The sequence below is a fragment of the Propithecus coquereli genome, unplaced genomic scaffold (assembly GCF_000956105.1).
Source record: "Propithecus coquereli isolate 6110/MARCELLA unplaced genomic scaffold, Pcoq_1.0 Scaffold238, whole genome shotgun sequence".
Taxonomy (NCBI): Eukaryota; Metazoa; Chordata; class Mammalia; order Primates; family Indriidae; genus Propithecus; species Propithecus coquereli.
This window is the reverse complement of record NW_012147930.1, coordinates 2,134,513-2,156,876: the sequence shown is the minus strand read 5'-3', so window position 1 is coordinate 2,156,876 and position 22,364 is coordinate 2,134,513. Positions and strand designations below refer to the sequence as shown.

The window sequence follows — 22,364 nt, the reverse complement described above, 5'->3', positions numbered from 1 at the left end:
AGTTTTCTTATTCTCTTTCTACCACAGTGAACCTGAAACTCCCCACAGTTGTGATTCTACCATGGACCTGCAACAGACAAATATAGCTGGAGCCTGAGCTTAGGGTCTCTAACTTTGAAGACATTGTTCTTTCTACTCCATGAAAGCAAGCAACATCTAGACAGTCACTGAATAATTAACCGTCTTGGATATTATTTAAATTTTGGAGTGAAAAACTTCCAATATGTGCTCCCTTCTTTTAACTCAAGCAACTGCTGGTGAACTTTGGTTCTCACAGGACAAAGAGTGATCAATAATCATTTATTGGAATGAGCTGAACTCAACCTCATTCAAGATCAGTCAGAGCTATTTCCTACACCAAGCTCCTCTATGACTATATCAAAACAGAAATAATCTATCCCGGGAGCACAAAAGCGGCCAGCCATTTGCAGAATACAAAGTATTTAACGTTTGTAAAAAGTAAGGTATCGGTTTAGCCTTCAAGCTGCTTGTGAAATAATCAAGCAGTTAAACAACAAAATATCTGATGCTGATAAAGAAGTAAAATGAAATAAGCCACACAGCACGTGGATAATAGAGATACTGAATAACTACAGAGACACCAGGGTATATGCTGAGTGGCGAAGGGGCAAGTTTGTGACAAAGACTAAAAGGGAAATGTAATGAGATTTCCCTGTTAGAGCCCCACAATGGTGAAGCGCTCATGAGAAAAGGGGCAAACTTGTAGGCATGAAGGACCCTTCATGCGATGACACCAACTCCTCCTGGCTCACTCATTCACTGTTTTTTCCATGTGGATGAAGTTGGATCTATGAGCTATTCCATTGGAAACACCCATGCTCAACCCTTCCTCTGAACAAACACCATTTTCTCTGCCTTAAATGCTCTTTCCCCCTCCTCTTCCTTGTACATGCCTATTTCTTCCTCAACTTTCTATTTAAATATCATCTTCCCTTGGAAGCTGCCATAAAACCCCCAAGAATAATTGGTTAGTTCCTCCCCTAAGCTACTTTACCCAAATGCATTTGGAATTCATGATAAGTCCTTTGCATTTCTTTTAAATAACATCCTTACGTGGAAACAGCAGACAGTGATTTGAAGTTGAGGTCATGTGCTCCCTTTCCACATGACGTTACTAAACGTCCCCTAACCTCTCTGTACTTCAGGGCCTTTCCTTATAAAATAGGGGTCGTAGTAAAACCTTACTGATTGTGTGTACAGGGCCGGTAATATAGGTACTGGCACGATGACTCTGATACATTGTAGACATTCAAGATGTCGAACTCTGACGCTTGTTTGTTTAGATTCCTCTTCATCTTTGTCTTGTGAAGTACTCAAAGGCAGGGTCACTTCTTACTCTGTGTGTGCTCTAACCATGGAGGACAACACCTGTCACATAGGAGCAGTTGTTTAAAAGTGAACCGTGATTATGTGTGTTAAAGAAGAGGCAACCATCACTACTGAAGAACCAGAATGGACCAGGGCAGAGCTTTATAAACACCCATGGCTTGTTTGGGAACAACAGACTGAGCAATATGCCCATGGGGGTGTGTACATGAGAGAATCTAGGAAAAGAAACACGGAGACACAAAACGAGGTTAGACTAGTGGCGGGTTCCTAGCCTGGCCCCTGAAAGGTCTTTTGATATCCGATAAAACCACAAATGTCCAAACTCCATTTTCTTAATCTTTAAATGATTTTGATTATTCTACAAAACTCTATAAGGAGACACTTGGCAAAGATGTAGGAGCAGTGAAAGGTGGCCCTTGTGCCCAAGGCTATGAGGGTGGTACTAAGATGGTAGTTCAAACTCTGTGTTGTCCACAGTTACCACTTGCCCTCGTGGAGGTGTTGCCTGCTACTGAGCTGATGGAAAGAGAACATGGCTTATGAATTGCATTAGCTATGTTTCATCATTGCAAGGATATTCACTGGGCTACTAATACTGGGGAAAGCAAGTAAGGTTATTATAGGAATAAACTAATGTGAACCCACAAGAGAGCTGGGGCAATTGTCTCTGTGTTTCAATTTAGCTAATTCCCAATGAAGAAATATTTCATGCTTTCCCTATAAAGTGTATTTAATATAAAGTGAAATACATCAATAAATATCTTCAATGTTTTGGCATCAGACATGCAGATGGCTTCATTGTTTAGATAACCACAGTAATAATTTGCCTGTCGTTACACTCAAAGAACTCAGAAGAAAGGAACTGCTTGATGGTGTTCTATATTCTGTTTTCAGCCAGAGTTAAAATAGGCATCACAAAACTGAATAGAATGCTTGATTACATAAATTATGGAAAATATATTTTAGTCCAAGTGATGCAGGCAATACCTGTTCTCTTTGTTTATCTGCTTATGGGGCAGTACTTAATAAACTCCTATACTTCACTCCCCACGGGCTATATCTGTGCATTTGGTTGTTTCTCACCAAAAAGTGAACATGTTTCTATAGACTAAAACCTAAGCTTATATTCAATTAACACTTTCCCTTTCTCTCTTTTCTAAAATCTGAATATAAATTGCCTCAAAATCCACAGTGTTTGAACTGACCCTGGAAATGGAGGGTGTTCGTCCTCCTCCTGAACGATCTGACCACGAGAAATTAGATGCATGCCATAATGATACTGCTTATATGACATTCTGGGAGAAAGTCAAGTGAAGATAATGAGGTTTTCAACTTACTGAAATTTAAATATTTGTATTGCTCCAAAGCAATCTAGCAAGTATGAGTCATTTTTTTAAAAATAATATCTATAAGCAAGAAGTGTTGCAACTTATTTCTCAGAAGTATAATTAGAAACACATGTGAAATATAGAAAAACTTAAAAAAACACCCTTCACACCTAAGATTTTGTGTTAAAAATTTTGTATCAAACTCATCATTATAGCAAAGTTAGATCTGAATTGCCAATTCACAGTTAAATTATGTAATATATTGAAGTGTATAAGAAGAAAATTAAAAAAATGAAGTAAAAATGCACCTGAGAGTTGAAAATATTAAACTGAATTAACATTGGAAATGTGTAAGCTGATTTTAAAGTCATTATAGCATTTTCCATGTAAATTATTTGAAGATTTCTCTCTTTGGTATGTAGGCATTTCTACAAACATATTTTTTCCTACTCCCTACTGGTGGATTGCATTTCTTGAAATAGCACTATTTTTTTCCAACTGAGAGATGAAAGAGGAATCAGAGAGCCTGGGGACACACATGCAGGGTGGCAGTGGCTATGTAAAAGATTTTATGACGATGACAAGGTCTTCTGCAAGGGCACTGCTATGTTCGGAGTCAATTACAAATCAGAAATGGACAGGAGCCATATGTAGGCTCAATTTGGTTTATGTATCTGAAAATTCTCATGGAACACAGGACAGTTTTTGCAGTGAGCTAAAACACGTTTATTGTAGGGTGACGGCATCGGGAACAGAGTGTAAAGAACGAATTAGAGACTGGCAAGAAGCAGGAGTTAAATGTTGTGAGTTAGAAAATGAAAAAACGCCAGGACCAAATATGCTTTCATTGTGTCACCAGGTGAATCTGTTCTCCCTGAATGATCAGCTGCCCAACCATCAGGGAGGCATGTGACAAGCACAGAAGTGATTTAAGTGGAGACCTTTGTTTTGTTTTGACGAGGGTGACTTTGATGTGATGGTGAGAAAGTCAGACTGTGAATGCAAACTGCCCATAGGAGGTCCAGGCCCAGTGTGTACGTTTAAGAATAATCAGTATGGGCTACCAGAATTAATTAACTTAGCTATTTCTTCCCGTTAAGACTCAGGAACCACTAAAAGGTAATTCTGATGAAAAGATATAAATTATAGTAGATATATAGGGGTGCTAAATAGGATTTTGCACTGGGAGGTATCAGCAGAGAATAGGAGTAAGTGTATGAACTGCAGAGCTCTGGTCTGGATTCCAGACATTTTTCTGGGTACCAGTTATTGCCCACTGTATGCACCTGGACACGTCATTTAGCTTTCTTGACTCCATTGTACTCAACATTAAAATGAAGTGGCGGCTTTAAATGCACATCTGATCAGACCGATTTGTCTTGAGAGTAAGTGCTACATACCGCATAGTACAGAACCATCGTGAGCTGCAGTTTATCTTACTGTTAGCTGGGCTTGGCTCTCCAGTGGGATGTTGTCATTTAGGAGAAACTGTCATTCATTTGTCAGATTTTTCGCTGAATGGAGCTAAAATGTTTTACACACACATATATCTTACTCATCTTGTAGTTCGAATTGGATAGCTGACATTGCAGTAAGTCTTCAAACTCTGCTAAGACACTGGCAGAGAAGATGAGAACCGAGTGGCCCATCTTGAGTTAGCAGGTGAAACAAAGGCACGGCACGTTGTGTGCGGTAGTGCCTCCTCCGCCGTGGCTGAACACAGATGTGAGATGTGAGTCCGTTTGCAGGGTGGGTGGAGCCTGGAGAGCCAGAAGTGGGTAGTGGCCCAAGTATGGCCAACTGCGTTGTCTAGAGCAGGCTGAACAAAGCCTCATTAGTGATGTAGGGAACAGGTTGCCATGAAATGTTTGATAAGCATTTTTTTTTAGCTATTTATTTTGGGGGGGTTTCTTCTGATTCCACTCATATATACTTATATTTCTAATATTAATTCAAAAACATTACATTTTGCCACTATTAAAATTACAATCTTCAACAAACCAAAGAAAGTCTCTGTTTATCTCTCTGTAATAGTACTAGAATTAAAATAGCCCCCCTCCACCCCCTCAGAGGAAGAAACCATTATATATTGTAGAATTTTAGAGTGAAAGAATATTTATTTATTTTCTCAGACTATATAAAGTACCAATACATTGGGAAAAAAATCCAATTTTACATATATAATCTACAGCAGATATGAACTGGGTAATTCCTTTCTGATTGTCCAAGAAGAACCTTCTTGCTTCTTGGCGGTGGAAAGAATCTAAGGTCCACATGGCTCATCAGAACCTCCCCAGAAACCTGGCCCAGCAGGAAACCCTCTGGAAGGTATAGCAAACCCAAGGACATGCAAACCACTCCTGCACTGACAATTTTATATCCGCAAAATGAACCCAGTGCTCGCAGATGTATCACAAATCGAGGCAATTTGCCTAACACAGTGTGAGTTATACTATAATAATAGATTAACTCCACTACGCAGAATGAGGAATAAATGAATCACTGTTTAATATCTTACCAATTACATATATTCTCCAAGGGAATATATGACATTTTCAGTTATCAATTCATACAGAATTCATTTGTCACTTTATTTTACCTATAACAAGAAATTTTAGCATAAGCCATTTCCATTAGAGATGTTAGCAGTTATAAAACTTGTTTTGATATTGAAAATAATATTTTACTTTTTTATCTGTTCTTTAGCCTTAGAAAAAAGATAATTCAGAGCTTCACCTGTTAAGGAACTTCCATATCTATATTTTGTATATACATGACATATATTAGCAATTTATCTTTATTCTGTAGTTCTACTATAACATTTTATTATGCTTTTTAGATAATTCTAAATCCTTAAACTATAAATACTAGAATTAAATATCATTTACATTTTTTAAATGTACTACAGGGAAGGATTTTCAGCTTAGCAAAATTTTATCCCTGCGTAATTTCCCTTAACTTTTCTGTACTTAGAGTATACTATTTAGTTGTGTGTCTAATTATTTTGAAGGATATCTTCAATCCACTGTAGCAGCATTATTTACTCATCATCCATCCTGGGCTTATGGCGAGTAGAGGCAGGCATTGTCCCCTTTGCAGAGTTTACAGCCTATTAGAGGAGACAGACTCAAATTGTCACACACAAAAATACATGGAATTTCAAAATGTGATGTCTTATAAAGAGGAACCACTGCTGCCGTGAGACCATTGAAGAGGAGCGTGTATCCTAGTGGGGAGAAATGAAAACTCAGGAAATTCCACCTGGAAAAAGGATTCAGGTAGATGGTCATATACCACTATGATAACTAAAGACAACTACTTTGCAAGCAATGTTCTTTTTCTTTTGAATCAATGGAATTAAACGATCTGGAGTCTCAATGTCTCGTTTCTCTGCAGAATCTTAACTTACTATTGTCAATGAAAGGGACTGATATTATCATATTAAAATGGAGTTCTGCTCATATGTAGGACAGCAGTTTGAAATGATTTATAGGTGAAGAATTTATATCAGATTCTTTAGCTTCCCGTGGGAATATTTATGACACCTCATGTACCCAATATCGCACTTTATAAAGTACCAAATTTTAGATTTGTATAATGGAACATAAACAGGTTTTTGGACAAATGCCTTTCCTGAAGGTAAATAATCATGTGTGTTCAATCTTGATGGGATTTCTATTGAAAAATTTGCTGCAGTTTATGGACTAAATAACACATTTTATATTCAGATGCCAAATGTTTCATGTTTTTTCTTTATAAAATCATTTGTTTTTGCTTTCTGTTGTGCATAAAAGTGGTATAATTTGTTTATGATTTGGCAGAATGACATAAACTAATTGGAACCTATAGGGTATGCGTTATATTTATATATGCATACTATGAGTATAATCAAGTTAAAATTCAGTTAAGCTGACCAACAAATTATACTATAAAATTGTTCTACTACGTATCAATACTATAACAAAACTTAATATGCAAAATTAGAAACTATAAATGTAACTTTCTTTAATGTCATTAAAACCTTCCAAAGCCAACAATAAGCATTTTACTGCAGTGATTTATCAAGAGAGGTAATCATCAAAAACATTTCTTATAGGTTAAGACTGCTTCAAATAAATACATGTATAGATCTAGATTTCATGTTGACTATATTACTGAATTTAAACCGTTTGGATACCGACAATTTTAAACTAATTAATACTGAGATAAATGATTTAGCAACATTTTGGGGGGAGGGTTCATTTTCAAGGCTATAAATTACTGCTATGGGAAACAGAGCTGTCGTACATAAGAGTCAATATTTGCGTGTTAGCAAGTTACTTAGAAATAATCTAAATATAACTGTACTTCAGAGAATAATTTCCCAGAATAAATTCATTAAAATTCAATTCATTTCACTTTATTTATTTCAACACTGAAAAGTGAATATGTCCCTCATACTGTAGGATGAATAGTGTGGTTATTTTTGTGCCATCTGGCTCCAAGACACATCCAGGGCCTCCGAAAGAATGTTGGATGAGGACAGGGAGAGTGGGCAGAAAATAGAATCTAAGTAAGACACTCACATGGAATAGCAAATAGCGCCCAAAATGTCCCTCAGCTTCTTCTAAATTTACTTTTTTTAGCTTCATTAAGTATGACCTTGCTCTTACGTGACTAAGAACTGTCAATTTTCACAACTCTTCATTTGTATTACTTCAGCCAAATTTCCTGACTCTCTTCTTTCAAGTCTAATTTTGGCCTATTTTCACATTCTCCTCATTTAATGTACCTATTGCTTTTATTTTTTTAAATGAGTAATTGTTATAAGCTCTCTTTGAAGCATTCAGCCTTGACTGTTTCTAGAAGTGAGATCACTAAAGTGTTCATTTTATACCAATTTCCAGAATAATGATTGTGACTGGAAATAAAGCCTAAAGAGAACATAAAAAGAAAACAAAAGTGAATGACTTCTGTATTTCTATACTACGCTTACAGGTGATAATTTGGTGGGCATTTACATACAGAGTATAATAATGTGTAATCCAAGGCATCACCCAATGTTACAAATAAAATTAACAGGACTTTTGAAAGAATGCGCCAAGTAGCAACGCAGCCAAGGTTGTATTGATTTGACTTGGTTCCACTGTAAAAGAATTCGGGGTTATTTTCAAGCTTACAAATCTTTACAGTGGAAAATAGGTCTTTCTGGCTGCCTGCAACCCTCTGATTTTCATACTCTGAAAGTTTCCAGGACTCCGAGGCCCTATGTGCAGAGAAGGTCCGCAGAGAGCCAGGTAAACGCTGTAAACACCCAGTCGATCCCTGAATTCCCAAGGTGCAGTGTTGGAACCATTCCAGGAGGCCCACGGAATGCAGGAAGCCCTTCTTAATCCTGTGGATGTTTAATTTTCAAAACATAAACACATAAAACTCAAACATATAAACCCACATGTCCTCACATTTCTTATATAAGTGAAAGTATGCCTCAGACTTGAAATCCAGCTATTTAAGGCCTGTTTACAGTTTACAGTGATTGTATGGATTATAGTCTTAATTCCCTTCACTGCAAATTTGAAATAATAAAACCTATTTCCCAAAGTAATAAGAATTAAAATAATATAACTTTATAACATGCTTGGCACACAGAATGCAAAAAAAAAAAAATTAAAGTTGCTAGCTCTACTTGAAAACTAGTATTTCTATGTTTGTGTCAGGTATAAGAAAATACATCCTGAGAGCAAAAAAAAATGATTTTTTTCCATAAAAAATGCAATTTAGGATGCTGAAACAAACACCTATTGGACCCAACCCTCCTTCACTGGCAGATACGGATAAAATATAAAAATAAGTAAAATAGAAACCCCCACAAACCGAGAGCACTAGCAAGCGAGAGGATGCAAGTGGATTCTGCCGGAGTCCAACAGCCGGCACGGAAGCACGCACTTTCTAGGCTTTTAGTCCAAGGACATGCTGAAGTCAGTGCTGAGGGACACAACGGAAATGCGGCGTAACACCCACATTCTTTCTGAACCGCAGAAATCGCAGCCCCTGGAAAATGAAGAAGGAATTCCAGAAAGGAGAGATTGTAGTGGGGAGTGTCAAATTGTGGTTCTAAATTCTGCCTGCGATTTTAACTGGCTCTTGAACTGTGCATGTGCAGAGCAGATTCAGAGTGGGACAACTGAAGATTCGAGATTTGTGTCCCCACCCATCACCAGGAAGAGTTTTCAGTTCAAGTCCCATCCATTGTCTGCCAAAAATTTTTTTTTTAAAAAATTAAATTCCAGGAAAAAAAAACACAGCACTTTAAACAGATATGACAGAGTCCAGAATCTCCAAAAATAATATTCGCTATTATAGGAGACAATGACAAATCACCCAGCATAGTATGTTTTAAAGGGAGAAAAAGATAGTTTTCAGCCAATTGAAAATTAAAAATTAAAAAAGACGAACAACTTAGACCAAGCTTGATAGGACTCAGATATTGGACTTTAAAATCCAGACCAGGATTTTAAAGCAGCTGTTACAACTATGCTTAAGAAGTAAAGGAAGCAATGTTCTTGATTTAAAAAGTTAGAAATGTCAGCAGAGAAATAAGGGCTATAAAATGAAAACTGAATGAATGACCAAGTATTGAAAAATATAACATCTTAAGTTTTTACAAAAATAATAAGTTTGCTTGGGGGGACTTAAGGGACTGAGAATGACATAAGAGTTAGGGGACTTGAAGTTAGACCCATGTTTCCGAGTCAGAAGAGAAAACAAGACAGAGAAACAATACACAGGGTTCTGTGGGACAATATCAGAATGTCTGACACAAGTTATACTGGAATTCCATGAGGAGAAGAGGGAGAAAATAAGGCAGAAAGTATCTTTGAGGTAGTAATGGCTGAAGTTTTCCAAATTTGCTAAAAAAAAAAAAAAAGTAAAGACTCAAGGCACAGTGAACTGAAGGAGATGAACAAAGAAGCCGCACGCACACACACGTCACAGCCAGTCTGCCGCCAAAAGAGAGGGAAGCAACCAGAGAAAAACGACACGTTACATGTAGAGGACAAGTTAAATTATTGCTGATTTTACATCGAAAATCATGGGGGCCATCTATGTGGAACAACATCCTTAAGGCATTGAAAGAAAAACAAAACAAAGCAAAAAAGTAACTGACACCCCAGACATTTATATTATATGAAAACTTTCTTCAAGAATGAGGCAGAATGTAGAAAAAAATAAGAGAAAACTATGCGGATTTGCCATCAGGAGACCTGCAGGTCATGAAATGCTAAATAAGTTGTTTAGACTTTATGGAAATAATAGGAAGTGGAAACTTGGCTCTTCAATAAAGAATGGAGAGCACGATAAATGGTAAATGCTTTGGTTAAAAAAAAAAAAAACTTTTTTTTTCTCTTATTTTCTTTAAAGTGTGTAAGACTATTTAAGTAAAAATTACAACATTGTTTTTAGGGATTTGAAATGCATGTGGTCATAAATGATAACCATACCAAAACAAAAGAAGTGGGGTAAATGGACCTATACAATTGCATTCTTTATACCTTTTTTTAATAAAATGATATGTTTACCTCAAGAAGACTAAAAAATCTAGTATGTTTATTGTAATTCCTCAAGCAAACTGTAAAGAAACACTACAAAAATATAGCTGAAAGACTAGTAAATTAACTAAAATGAAATTCTAAAAAAAAAGATTGTACATTCCAAAAGAAAACAGAAAAGAAAAAAAATGAGAAACACAAACAGATGGGACAAAAAGAAATGATAATGCCATTCCGTACCATTTCAATACTCATTCAGCAAACGTTTGTTGAGTACTTACTTATGTGTTTGACACTGTACTAGGATGATACATTTACCCCAAGAAGACTAAAAAGTCTAGTGTGTTTGTTGTAATTCCTCAAGCAAACTGTAAAGGAATGCAGGAAGTAGGAATGAAGAGATGAGGTAGTAAGTGGTGTCCCTCACCTCAAGGAGCTTCGACTTTAGTAGGGAGAAACACGAATGAGCAGAGCAGGAGAGTACGATACAGCGGGTGTAGCTGCAGGTGCTGCAGAAACGCGGAGAAACCAGGTCGGACGGCACCAGTGAGACTGGGGTCACCTGCACAGAGTGCACCTCACCTGACGCCTGCGAACGAGAGACGGAGAGGGATGGGCTTACGAACAAGTCATTGAGGATTCGCGAATGTCAGCCTGTCTGTACCTTTACTTCGAGATAACATTCTGAAAAAAAAAATTCTTTTTTGCAAATATCATGTGTGTACATTATAGAAAACTCATAAAACAGATAAAAATATACAGTAAAAATCACCCTGTGGTTCTAATGCCTGAAGATAAGCATGGGAATTTTGTTCACTGTCAGTTTTTACAAATGGCCAAAGAATAATGACGTTTTAATAGACAAAAAATCCACAGTAACCTCGCTTTGCCAAAATTTTAGATTTGTTCTCTCCTGTGAGAGAATTTACATTTAGGTTCCGTCAGAGAGGGTGGTTTTATGCCTACCTGTCATCGGATATATTTGCACACAATCTCCTGTGGACAATACTGCACTATTTTCCTTAAGCAAATCAAATTCTAATAAAATTTATTTTAAGGAAAAGTAAATTGTCCATAGAGGGAAATAATAAAAGGTAGACTAAGTAAAGCCCGGAAGACCGTGTTATCTTTCCAAGCCATTGAATGTTTGAACAAAGGAGAAAACTTGTATTGTAAATCTGGCAAAAGATTTCTTAAAAAACCATAGCTATTCGTTGATTTATTACAAATATTTTATTTCATATATAATGTAGTGTATAACTTTTAGTACAGTACTATGTGCATATCTGATACGAGTTTCTATTACTGTTTTTATTATGTAATATGCTACTCTGTACAGAAAACTATTTTATGGTGAAGAATTATATAGAGAAGATACAGTTTTTTTGTTCTACACTGTGTAGTTTAGGTGGTATCTTAAAATGGGAATCATTTTTATCCTTTCCATCTTTTCTTTCTTTATCTTTACAACTGGCAATTACTCTGAAATTGAAAGCTTGTACGAACTGGATATGTAGACTCCAATCATTGCAAATACCTTATTTGGGAAGTCCAATAGCTCCTCGAGGATACATTTTATGAGTCTCTATTTTGATTTTGTAAAAATAAACCTATTTTGTGTCTGTGGTTGTGCTTTGTGTTAGGACATGAGAGACTCCTTTCTGCAATATGAACTTAATTTCCCATGCACCCTACTTGTCATTTTTCTCTCTGTCTCAAATCCCCAATACAAGATAAAATTCAAACTCCATTGACCAAGAAATATCCCCTTTGCTATCTGACCCTCGTCCTCACAGTGGCCTCACAACACCTTCCTGCATACACCTTCTCCCAGCTACACGAACCATCCTTCCCACCCACCCAGGGCAAACATTGAGGAGTTCCCTTCATTTTCTTTTGCTTTTTACCCCACTGGGAAGACTTCCTTGTATAGACCCTGTCTGGCTCTCTTATATCCAATTTTAGTAATTCTGTTTACAGGAAAATGTTTATTCAATTAGTTGTCCAAACTATAATATTTACCTTTATTAAAATTATACTAATATAGAAGGTTCAATATTCCAGATGATGAACTAGAGGGTGGGCTTGCATTTCATGCAAACAGTGGGTACATTTTGAATGAGCGAATGAATGGATATATTAATGAATAAATGATAATGTTGACAACTACTCTGGCTTTAGCTATATGGAAAGTTCCACAATGAAAATAAGTTAAAAATAGATTCAATCCGTCTAAACATTTTAGACTGAAAAAAAAGAACTCATTTATTTTATGTGAAAAGAACTGACATAGAAATTTCTAACAATAAGTTATCTGAGAAATGTTCATTCGTCTAAGAAACACTATTTTTTCTACCAAAATCTACTTAAATTCAATAATTGGTTTCAAATTCCCTCAATGATACCTACTTGAAAATCCAACTTAACTAAAATTAAGTATGCAGTGAGTTGAAAAAAGTCAATCTTGGCCAGGATTCTACTCTTTATAATTATCTCCCCTGAACATTTACTTCATGTAGGAAAACGGTAATACGATAAATGTAACGTCTAAGGAGAGCTTTTTGCCCAGGATCTTAGACTCTTGCTTGCTCTTCAGTTTTGCACGAAGTAACTCTCTGGAAACACGTTCACGGACAAAGGGCCTCCGCACCTCTATCTGCCCGCCGGAGTCTGGATTTGAACGTCCTGACGCCGGGGTGACACTTGAGTTTCATCACATATGGAAATAAGACCCCACACTGTCTTCCTTTCTCAATTTTGGAGTAACCCTAGGACAGATTCATTATATTTCTTCCTGAGGGTATTCATAAAATGTAAATGATATTTGTCCCTTTCTAGAAAACATCATGTTTTAGTTACGTGTATTCTGTGTGGCTCTGTGTTGGATTAATGGTGAACGAGGCTGTTGTGCATGTGTTTGTGTGTGTGTGTGGGGGGGTGTTGTTTTCTCTCGTAAAGCACAGACACAGACTGTATCCGTCCCTTGTCCCTGTCCACATTTGCTTGCATTTGGGACCACATCTCCATCTTCACCCTCCCCTGGTAAAAATATACTGTCATCTATTTCGAGATTGTTTAAAAACAAGTGTTCTTGATTGGATAAACAAAAACCTAATTCACAAAGAGTTGTCAACAATTACTAATGTACATTCTCTTCTGGGCATAATCACATTAAAAAGACAATTCCCACCTCCTGTAACAAATCTTTAATGGTAAAATTTCAGTCAGATAAATTTAGCAATACTTCCAATGTGTCATCAAGTGAATAGATTCATGTTTCGATCATTTATTTGGCAAATACCCTTGGGTAGCTGCTGTGGGCAAGGTGCTCTGCTGTGTCCTGTGAAGTCACAGTGTCATGCCAGCAGCCCCGTCCTTGGTGGGGCTCAGAGCTGCGCCGTGCGCTGGGGCAGCAGCGAAGGAAGCAGAGCACCGCCGCAGAGCCACAGAGACACTGCCCAGACCGCAGAGAGCGGAGAGACCTCTCCCAGGTGCGATGGGGACAGTAGACAAGGAAGGAGGCTCTGCCCAGGACTGGCAGTTGAATCAGCCTCTCAGGAGAGGTGCACGCGAACATGCAGAAATAATAGGGTTAGAATTCCAGATGGGGGAAATTGCTAGAACAGGGGATGGAAAGCAGGGGCTGTTTCGGTAGTGTGTTTGTAAATGAGCCAGCTGTGCCCGTGTTTTCCCTCTGCCTTGCTGAGACGCCTTCTGACTTGATACAGCGCTACTCAGGGAGAAATCTTCCAGCAAAGAAAGAGGACACCCACCACGCTAACCACAGCGTCATGGAGACAGAAGAGCCTCCTTCCCCTATTTTGTTTTTCACCCAAGTCAGAGGAAAGTAAATGAATTGGCAATTTTGTCTAATTCTCACCCTTTTATGTGTCTCTTCCTTCTTCTTTCTGTACTCTTTCTTGTGGAAGGCAGTGTAGGTAGGAGGACCATTTTTAAATTTTAAAGTATATTTCAAAGGAGATAAATGCACAGGAATGTAATTATTTTCTAGGATTTCTATTCGCTTTACTTCCCTGAATCTTCAGCATTTGTGTGTTTGATGACAGAGCCTATTTTATTTTTTCCTTCCACAAGTGGGAATATTGTTACTTTCAGAGTAGTCAATGGGGTCTGTTTCCTCAGTCTCTAAATGGATCCCAGGGTCTCATTCCTGGGGCATTTCCCTTCCTGCTGGAGTTTATTAAACACTTGCAGGTGGGTGGTCGTATCTCTGCATAAACACAGGATGGCAGAGGAAATGGTCCAGGACGCAGAGCGCGAAAGCTGCTTTCTTCTGTGACAATGTGGAGATGTTGACCACATCATTATTCTAATTCGCATCATCTGCCACAGGTGTACAGGGTGTTCCTACTCAGCATCGTACAGAAGTGCTGCCATTCGCGGAGTCATGGCTAAAGGGAATCGCACGGTATCGTTTCATGGACGTCATTCATGAGTCCCACCGCACATAGCTCAGTGCAGGAATGCATCTTTTGGCACTGGAGAACAAGATTAGCTACTATCCAGTAACATAAAGTCAGTATAATATCGCTTTGAAGTATTGTTATGACCTTTGGATAGATAACGCACATTCAAATAAAATAAAAGCAAAAATCTCTATTATATGGATTCAATTACTCCATTGCCATTTTATCAAATGAAAAATTTTTAACAGTTTAGGGCTATAAGCTCTTACTAACTATCCATGACTTTGATGCATGCTAGCCATATTCTGGTTAAAAGCAAAAGCTCAGTCTGCTACTAGGAGCATGAAGACATATTTCCAAACAGAGTCAACAGTTCTCAAAATGTTAACTGCACTCTAATTGTTTACATGGTTGGGACTATTACCTTTCATAAGATGTTTTGAATGGTTTGTGTCATAGAAATATTTCGTGTAAATAGTGTCAGTAAAATGTCGTTTAACAAAAAAAATCTTGAAACATGGACTATGAAATTTTAGTTTTAAAACCTTCACTATTTTTACATTTTATACTACGATAATCATTTTCAAGAATTATTTTAATAATCTTTTCAGAGTTTTTTTTTTTTTTTAACCTGAAAAATTCATGTGGATTTGATGCAAACCAAGCAAAAGTATGTGACTGCACAGCCTTAAAATATCTGGAGGCCAGATATTGGGGGAAAAAAAACGCCTGTGTCCTGGTCTCAGTGGGGTTGACAACTCTATGGAGAAACCCAGAGGACACACACAATTACAATACAATATGGCGTGAATGTAAATATTAGGGTGTCTGGGATACAGTAAGCTAGATGCTAGAAAGGACTGGAATTCTTCCTGGAGGGATACTGCTTGATCTGCCTTGTAAAGGTTCGATAGAAATTTATTGGGTGGCTGACACGCTGAGGACGCAGTACTGGGGAGGAGGACACAGAGAGTGGCCGACACAGAAACAGGATATGCGATGGCACCGGGGCTCAGGCCTCACCGCGTTCAGAAACAGCAACCGCACCACAGAGGAGAGGTGGGATTGGTGCATTGAGATGGCTGCACAGGTGACCTGGACAGATACAGCAGACTCCAGCTGTGAAGACTTCCTCTGCCAGAATAAGTAAATTTGCATTTTATTCTGCAGCACAGAATTCGTCATTGCAAAAAGATTTACTATTCTGAAAATCTAGGGCTCTTAAGAATTGTGCTAAATTGACTCCCCCTGTTGTCCGTGAAGGAAGCAACAAAGCCTGGATGAAGACACATCCATTTACAGCACGGTGTGCTGAATGTTTCACACCCATTGTTGAGACGCACTGCTCCGAAAAAGAGATTCCTTTCACAGTGTCACTGCTCACTGACAACGCACCGGGCCACCCAAGGGCTCTGATGGAGATGTGCAAGGAGACGAACGTTGTTCTTGTGCCTGCTAATATAACATCCGTTCTGTAGCCCGTGGATCAAGGAATCACTTTGACTTTCTAGTCTTATTATTTAAGAAATGCATTTCATAGGCCTATAGCTGCCATAGAGAGTAATTCCTCTGATGGATCCAGCCAAAGTAAACCGAAACCTTCTGGAAAGGATTCCCCACTCTAGATGCCATTGGGAACATTTGCGATTCATGGGAGGAGGTCAAAATATCAACATGAACAGGAGTTTGGAAGACGCTGATTCCAGCCGTCACAGATGACCGTGAGGTGCTCCAGGCTCAGTGGAGGAAGTCACTGCGGATGTGGCGGAAACAGCAAGAGAACTAGAATTCGAAGTGGACCCTGGGGTGTGACCGAATTGCTGCAGACTCATGGTAAAACTTGCGTGGATGAGAAGTTGCTTCTTATGGATGAGCAAAGAAAGTGCATTCTCAGATGGAATCTACTCCTGGGGAAGATGCCATGAACATTGTCAAAATGACAACAAGAGAATGAGAATATTACGTAAGCTTCCTTGATAAGCAGCTGCAGGGGGTGAGGGAATTGACTCCAATTAAGAAGTTCTGTGGGTAAAATGCTAACGGACAGGACTACCTGCTGTCCAGAAATCTTCTGTGAAAGGAAGAGTCCATCAACGCGCCAAACTTCATCATTGTGCTATTTTAAGAAACTGCCACCCTTCAGAAGCCACCACCCTCATCGGTCGGCAGCTGTCACCACGCAGGCACACCCATCCCCAGCAACAAGATCAGGACTCACCGAAGGCTCAGATGATCATTAGCATTTTTAGCAATAAAATATTTTTAATTAAAGTATGTACTGTTTTTAGACTTAATGCTACTGCTCACTGAATAGACTATAACATAGTATGGACGTAAATTTTATCACACTGGGAAACCGAACAGTCTGCGTGACTTCCTGCGTGGCCGCATTGGCTCTGTGGCAGTGCTCTGGAACTGAACCTGCGGTATCTCTGAGGCATGCCTGTGTGTCTGTTTATTTTTGTATATGGCCTTGGGAAGTTGGAAACCGGGCCTTCTTCCCATCAAGAATTGCAGTCGTTTTAGAAAATTTAATTTATTATTTGATTCATTAAATAAGCCTCTTAACTCTTAATTTAACTGAACAAAATAAACCTACCACAAAGGGGACAATTCCTGCTATATTCTTCACTATCTTTTTATGATATTAGAGATAAGTTTCCTTTAAATACCATAAGTATCTATAGATGAATTCAGCACGAAGCAGAGATTATTTAAGGCCGTAAGGAGGTGGGCGTTTGAACTCGGCGGTGTTTCGCCGGCCGTGAGCCGCCTCGCTCCAGCGGGCCCCCTGGACAGGCTCGGGGCTCTGACGCCGGGGTGCCGGCCGCAGTCTGCCTCCCGGTAGTGGCAGGCCATCACTGGCTCACTGTCGCCAACGTATTAAACTGCAGACAATTTTAACGTATCAAATTTTAAAACCTGGCCAGAACTTCAGAAGCTTCCTTATTCTCTGCCTCCTTAATATTTAGGTGGAAGACAACCCGGCTAAACCCCTAAGCGCCACACAATTTGTGACAGGGAGCAGGTGGTTAGCAGGCGTCTGTGGGAGCCCAGGAATGGGGAATGTGGCAAGAAGCAAAAGGGAAGGCTGGGGCCTTGTGTCGTCATCCTGGTGCGAACCTCCAGGACACAGAAATCAATCGGAGCCTTTATTAAAGCTTCTAATTTGTTTACTTTCCACTTTCCATAGTCACGTTGTTAAATGTCAGATCCGTTGTGGAAACAGTAATTTTCCAACACCGCTAAGTGCCCGAGTGCCTCTGAGTCTCATGCTTCACACTGCGAGACCCTCAGGAGCTCAGTCCCTGCTGCTGTCAGTGAGAGGCCACAGGGCTGCGCTTTAGGTACCTTCATCTTTCCAACAAGCTCCCTCTTTTGTTTAATAATTCACGGCCTTATTAAGTCCGAATGGAAGATGATTTATCGCCTGCATCATTGTGCATGGTTTGGTGTTGTCCCTACCTGTGAAATGCTGGCGTGGCAAAGTCATACCCTACTCCTGGCTCCTTCCTACCCTATGCAAAGTACTCTTAGATCATTTCTCGAAAGATTTAAGTTTAAGTGGAATTAAATAAACAAGTAGATATTAAAAGTAGTTTAAAAATAAGAGCCACTTTGCACTTCCAACACACTGGACAATTTCCTTCCATGTGATGTCTAATTCCGTGTCTGTCCCTCCCTGGTAGCATGTAGCTCAGAAGAGCCTCACCTGCTGCACTCACGGATGTTACCCAAGGACCTAGGAAAGCGTGTCGCATTGTGAGTGACAATAGATTTTCATCAAATGAATGACTGCTTTGTAAAGAGTGTTTTGTTTGAGATTAAGAATGTGGCACACAGTGGTTTTGTTTTTATTTAATAGACACTTAAATAGCACATTGTATATGCTAGGCATTATTCTACAGACTTTGCAAATATTAATTCATTTCATCATACTTTAGTGATGATATACTATAATCTATATGATTCGGCAGTTTTATGTTATTTAAATATTTAGTCAGCATTTGTTGTTAAGCTTTATTCATAATTTTATTTATGTTTTACTTTTTAATTATTTTTTTACATTGGGCTTTCCTTTTTAAATTTTTTTTATTGATATGTAACAATTGTACATATTTATGTGGCATGTGTGATTTCTTGATACAGGCATATATGTGTAATAATCAAATCAGGGTAATTAGGACACCCGTAATTCAAACATTTATCATTTCTTTTTGTTGGGAACATTCCAAATCTTCTATCTATTTTGAAGTATACAATAAATTATGGTTAACCATAGTCACCCTACCGTACTACCGAACATTAAAACTTATTTCTTCTGTTTAACTGTATTCTTGTACCCGTTAACCAACTTTTTTTCATAAATTATGTAGCTAACAATAGCTCTTAATATGTTATGGATTAACTGTTTCCTTATTTCTTTATCTAGTCGACACAATTAATAGCTTTTATATAAAATTATCATTTTTCATGATGGCCAGTAATATTGCAGGACTTTACTCGTCATTTTCATATGTTTTCGTTCCCCGTGGCTGTTAGGATTTCAACACACAACGCACAAGAGTCAGGTATCTATGATGCCTGCAGATACTGAAAGTGAAGATTCAGATTTTGCAGGACATCCAAAGACGGCCTCGCGTTAATTGGACATGATGACACTGGTCTGAAACAATGACTAGCCATGTGGTCGTGCCACCGTTGGTCTTGCACGGGAAGCTGCCCTTCTGTGCATGACTGCCAAGTCTGAATCTAGTAAGTGCTGCTTTGTGAGCTTTCAGATCAGGTCTGGGATACATAACGTACAATTTATGGAGAGTATGTTTCAGAAAATGTCCATGTTCAGAGTCGGTATCAATGCCACAGGTGATTCAAAATGTGTTTTTATGGAGATATCTGACTTTCTTAGGAAATTTTTAGAATATTTATTTACAGCCAGTCAGCCTCTCTGCCCTCTTATTGCTTAAGAAAAAGCCATTGTCAAATAAAATTCTTTCTGCTGCTTCCCAGCCTGTGGCGTACTGTTTAGAGGTGCCCACAAGAGATGCTTTGATCTTGCCAACTGTGATTTTATTGCAATATTTATCACAAGATGACTCTGAGGAAATTAGACTTGTGTAAACCTCTCCTGTAGCTTGGAATGCCTTCCCTTGAGCCCATCATTTGGCAAATGTCGCCTCTTTCTGGTCTCAGGGCCGACTCTGCGCAGTCTCAGACATGCTCCTGCTGCTCTCCTAGCACACGCCTGTGTGACAGCGGTAACCGCCGCACAGTCTCATGTTCTGCGTGCTGTGCGTGCTGTGTCCTCGCTAGACTTTGAGCTCCCAGGCAAGACGGCAGAGGCTTTTTTATCCCTTAAGATGGTTAATAATGAAGAATCCTTACTAGTCATTAATGAATAACTAAGTTATTTATTAACTTTACTAGTATACCCAGGAGTTCTCAAGTCATGGAAAAACTGACCTACTAATATACAATATATATTTCTTGTAAAGTGGAGCATCATTTAAAATAGATCTGATTGGCCAACACATAACCAGCTGCAGAAGATTAATATTACTCCTTTTCAAGTAGGGAGCACCTGGAGAAGTTAGTCATTAGAATAATTAATTTGGTCGGGAACCAAGGTAAGATGACTGAAAAATCAGGAAGGATATTTCACACTAATGCACATATAAGAATAACATCTATTGGATGTTGAGCGGGGAGGAGGGAGGAGGGGACGGGTATTTGCATACACAAAGAGTGCAATGCGCACCACCCGAAGGATGGACATATTTGAAACTCGGACTTGGGGGGGAGGAGGGGCAAGGGCAACATACGTAACCTAAACATCTGTACCCCCATAATATGCTGAAATAAAAAAAAAAAAGTCTATCCATACTAGTTCCCCCTCGAAGAATCTGTTTTGTAAAGAATCTGTTAGTCTCCAAAACAGAGAACTTCTTTACCGTATTCCAGGGTTAAGGGTCTTTATCCAATAGACTTTCAGTATTTCAGGTTGACTCACATTCCCTACTTTTCATATTTTGATTTTGATTCCACCCTTTTGAACCTATTTTGTTTCGTATATATTTTTAGGGAGACTTACAGGTTGGAAAGGTAATGTAAAACTGATTTAATCAATTCTGTACTTGCTACATTTCATTTTTTAACTTCTTTTAATTTTTTGTAAATCATTTTTCTGTATTTTTATTTCTCAATTTTTTTTTTATTTCAGAATATTACAGGGATACAAAAGTTTTGGTTATATAAATTGCTTTTGTACCATTTGAGTCAAAGTTATAAGTGTGCCCATCACCCAGATAGTGTGCATTGTACCCGTTAGGTGTGAATTTACCCATTCCCTCCTCCCCCGCCACCTGCTTGATTTCCGACGAACGCTATTTCCATATCTGCGTATAAGTATTGATTGATTAGTTCCAGTTTAACAGGGAGTACATGTGGTGCTTGTTTTTTCATTCTTGTGATACTTCACTTAGAAAAATGGTCTCTGGTTCCATCCAGGTTACTACAAAGCATATTAGTTCACTGTTTTTTATGGCTGAGTAGTACTCCATGGTATACGTATACCACATTTGATGAATTGACTCATGTATTCATGGGCACTAGGGTTGTTCCCATCTCTTTGCAATTGTGAATTGTGCGCTATAAACATTCTAGTGCAGATGTCCTTTTTATAGAAAGTCTTTTTTTCCTCTGGGGAAATCCCCAGGAGTGGGATTGCTGGATCAAATGGTAGTTCTACTTTAAATTCCGAGGTAACTCCATACTACTTTCCATAGAAGTTGTACTAGTTTGCAGTCCCACCAGCAGTGTATGAGTGTTCCTATCTCTCTTTTACTTTTTTGTCCCTTTGAATTTTCAGTGCTTCATGGGTGAAGAATTCTTACTGTAAAGGTGCACCTATCTATGAAGTCAACACTCCACACTTGTGCCTGGCTAAAAATAACTCCTCTCTAACCAGCAGTTCTGGGTTCCTAAAGGGCTCATATAGGAATTGCGATTGAGAAATTTTCCATCATATGGGGAAACAATGGGAGTGAGAAGATGAACCTGCAGAAGCCCATCTTCTGTATTTATATTCACAACAATAAAGCCATAAAGATAACGCAATAAACAAATTATATGTAGATGGCACTTTGTACTCATACGTTAATCACAATGGGTGTTGTGGAATTAGTTTTCATTTTTACTTCCCTTACTCACTAGAAGCTTGTCTAATCTCTTTCCTCCACACTTTCGATGAGAAGCTTAGATATTGTTTTGTTCTATTGTGACTGTGAAACACATGAAGAGGGAGTTTTGTGTTTTGTTTTTTCGTTTTCTTCCTGTCTGGTCATCTAACCAAATGATCATTGCCTTTCTGATCAATGCCTTTCTGATCATAATCCACTCCCACCTTCTTTATCTCAGTGTCCCTTGGGGTCCCAAGTAAATAGAATAATATCAATGGCTGTGATGCTCTGAGTAAATTTGATTTAAATTCCCACATGGATGGAGGTGCAGGCACTTCCCAGGCCATGACTGCGTTCCTGCAATGTTTCTGCTTTTCCTTCGCAGACTCCTTTTCCTGGCCAAGATTTGCAAATCTCTCTCAATTTGCCACTGTGCAGAAGCCCTCGCTACTTCTTAGACATCCTCTTTCTTTCTCTATTCTAAAACTTCGTCTCCTTTCTTTACAAATAATCAATAATAAAAGTGATTAGAAATTCACCAATATCAAAACA

General features: G+C 38.5%; 1 protein-coding gene across 1 annotated transcript in view; it reads left to right on the top strand.

The window, feature by feature from the left end:
* Window positions 1-22,364, top strand: part of CSMD1 (CUB and Sushi multiple domains 1) — a 1,519,798-nt gene that overhangs the window by 796,788 nt on the left and 700,646 nt on the right.